Here is a 3,162-nt window from a genome sequence, read left to right on the forward strand (position 1 = left end):
AAGCATAATGCATAACGCATTTTCATCGTGGCAATAGAAATGAGAACTCTGATTGGTTCATTTCCTTAGGGGCTAAACACAATAAAAGGAATAAAGAATAGGAAATCGAAAATAGAGAACAGGAAACAGAGAATAGAGAACAGTTCAATATTAAAATATGAAACCTAATTCATCAACGCAGAATAGAGGAACAGAGGAATAGCGTTATTTCTTGTTTTCAGTATTCAGTATTCCTTCTCTGTTCCCTGTTCCTTATTCCTTTTCTTCTGTTCAGCCTCTTATGCGTTGTGCATTATGTCTTCGTGCAAGAGTGTGTGCTTCCCGCTTAATAGTACAGATGGCGTCGTCATAGGAGCGCGGCGTCGCTCACGTATGTCACTAGTTGCACGATTATCTTCGGCCTTTTCGTCATTGACGCATCGATCAACATTGCTCCGCGTTTTACGCGTCTTGCCTGTCGAAAGTGAGTCTCACACACGGAAATAAGTATCAGGGGTGTCGAGTATAGCGATGTGCGATCGTCCGAACGTTATTGGTAAGCAATCTCCTCGCTTCTCAACACATACACTCGTTGCTTGTCGGCGTCTTTTACACTTGTTATAACCGCTGAATTCACTCAGGCAGTGATAGAATCGGACGATCGTTGGATTTACTGATTGCGAATTAGAAATTCGGTAGTGATCAGAAGGAAAGAACGATATCAGGGATATTCGCGACATCGAATCTCGGGAGGTACGTTAGCAAGAGAAAGAGAGAGACATTAAGAGGGATATATTACAGAGTGCGTTCTCGTCGCGATACCGTTCACGTTGTTGCGCGCATTTTCAGCATATGCAGTTATCTTCGATATCGATCTTTCTACGTCTACAACCGTTGCTAACATCGAATAACATCGCTCTGCATTTCATACTTTTGTTGTCATACGTTCATACGTTTGTTGTCTATCATAAGTGAGTCTCGTACGAGTACTGAGAGTGTCGAAAGTAGCGACGTGCGATTGTCGGGACATATTGTGAGTATATTGTTATGGAGTAATTGGCTTGTTTTTTTGTATTTTTCTCGATGTATACAAGCAATGCTTGTCGCGACACGTCGAGTCGGTATCTCTTATACTGTTTATCATTGTCGGTTCACTCAAGCAGTGATAGAATCGGACAATCGTCGGATTTATTAATCGTGAACTAGAAATTCGGTGATAATCAGAGGTAAAGAGTAAAAGACAACGCCAAATCTCGGGAGGTTAGGTTAGATTAGCGAGTGAGTGAGAAAGGAGGAAAAGGAGGTACAGAGCGTGTCGGGACATAAGTACGCTGTTAGAGAATAATCTTATTTTTTAATATGTGTAGCCGGCACTTGTTGTAACGTGCCAAGTCGGCGTTTCTTTCATTTATTGTTACTATCGCTTAAACAGTAATAGAATCGGACGATTGTCGAATTTATTAATTGGAAATTACACTAAGGAAAAAATGTGTGGTATTTATATCTGTATAATCACGTAGAGAAATAATTACTGGAAATTATAATTAATCAAGGAAACAATTTTTTTATATAATTAAATTTTGCTATGATGTTAGTCTACTATAATAACCTTATGTGCATGTTATTACTGCCATTCTTGTGTCAGGAACTAATCGAAAAGTATGGTTGAAAAGAAAAAAAATTATAATTTTAGTCAGATCAATCTCATTTTTTTCTCAGTATAGAAATACGGTGATAATCAGAAAGATGAATACACAATATACCCGACACAGAATCTTGATACGTACACAGAAAAAAAGAATATTCTTGTTTAGAAAATATTTTTATTGTTGACATTTTAAAAATAACATTAATGTTAAAGATTATATGGCATTGAACGAATATAAATTGATTTTTAATCAAGACGAATATAGTCAAATTAACAATTGTTTTCTTATAGAATATTACAATATTAATATTCTTACTACCAACAATATTGATATTCTTGCTTATATACGAGAAATGATCTCATCTTAATATTAATCTTATTTGAAAAATGTCAACAATAAAGATATTCTCCAAACAAGAATATTCTTTTTTTTCTGTGTAGCGTCGATCTGTTAGCAAAGAATGTACACAGTTCTGTGGGTGTCTTGCCATAGTTGGATCGATAGTTATTTAAAAGTTTTCGATCGGCCTCATCCGTTTCCAGAGAGCTACGCGTTCCTCATGACTATTAATTAATTCCGAAAGTACGAAGAGAAACATACGAACATACGAAGAAACGTGGCGGGAGTTCGCCGCCAAGTTGAGAGAATTCGTTTTGCACGCGGTCAAAAAGTTGCGCGAGCGCTCGTCGTTTGTAAGGGATCCGTTTGAGCCGGCGTCGCAGGTTCGGAAGAATCGTGGCATCTGTAAGTTGTTCTTTCCACTCTCGAGAAGTTTCCCTCCTGATATTCCCGCAACATCTTGTCCGCGACTCTTCAAAACGCACGGAGGAAAAGAATCCCCCCTTCCAGGATCATTTATTTGCGGGCGCGTCTCCTGCGGAAATTTACGGGAACTTAGGTCGAGCTGCGAGAGAGATGAAGGGGTTGAGATACGCGGATGACGCATCGCTTTAATATCTCGTCTGGCTTCGTTGTCGTGCACCGCGCGACCTCGTGCGCGATTATCGGCCGGTGCGTTCGCATTCGATAATTAATCGACTGTTTGGTTTTCAGCGTGCCGCGTGCGTGGATGGCGAACGGAGACGGATGAGTTCGCATACGCGCGGCGTGTATGCGTCGCGGGTCCAATAACGGCGCCGAGACTCTTAATAATCTCGAGTCGCAGAGAATGGCTTTTAGTATTCGCTCCTAATCTCACGATATAGAGCGTTTCATTATACTTAGCCGGCTCGCCTAGTTTGGCAACTCGAGCAAATATCCTCCGGGTGTTTCCGCACATTATTACAATACTGAATACGGTTAAGGTGTAATTAACTCCGCGTTCCCTACAGACATGTACGCCTATCCCGTACTCGAGAGGCGCGGTAATTAGCTTTCATAATAAATACGCCAGCACAAGAATGCGCGTACGGTGTGCTACCAGCGTTTCTGGATATTTGCGCTGCGTCGATTTATTTAGCGCGCGACAGTATCTCAATGTTCTCTCTCTCTCTCTCTCTCTCTCTCTCTCTCTCTCTCTCTCTCTCTGCACGTT

At 40.8% G+C, this 3,162-nt stretch overlaps 1 long non-coding RNA gene across 1 annotated transcript in view; it reads left to right on the top strand.

Annotated features, from left to right (window-relative positions):
- The first annotated feature begins 403 nt into the window (after positions 1-403).
- Positions 404-3,162, top strand: part of LOC116853902 — a 7,225-nt gene continuing 4,466 nt past the window's right edge. The window contains exon 1 of the long non-coding RNA XR_004380049.1: positions 404-535. This is a non-coding gene — a long non-coding RNA (uncharacterized LOC116853902). The remainder of the gene's footprint in view (positions 536-3,162) is intronic.

Source organism: Odontomachus brunneus, unplaced genomic scaffold (genome assembly GCF_010583005.1).
Source record: "Odontomachus brunneus isolate Ranch 3 - 2012 unplaced genomic scaffold, Obru_v1 Obru_scaffold_007, whole genome shotgun sequence".
Classification (NCBI taxonomy): domain Eukaryota; kingdom Metazoa; phylum Arthropoda; class Insecta; order Hymenoptera; family Formicidae; genus Odontomachus; species Odontomachus brunneus.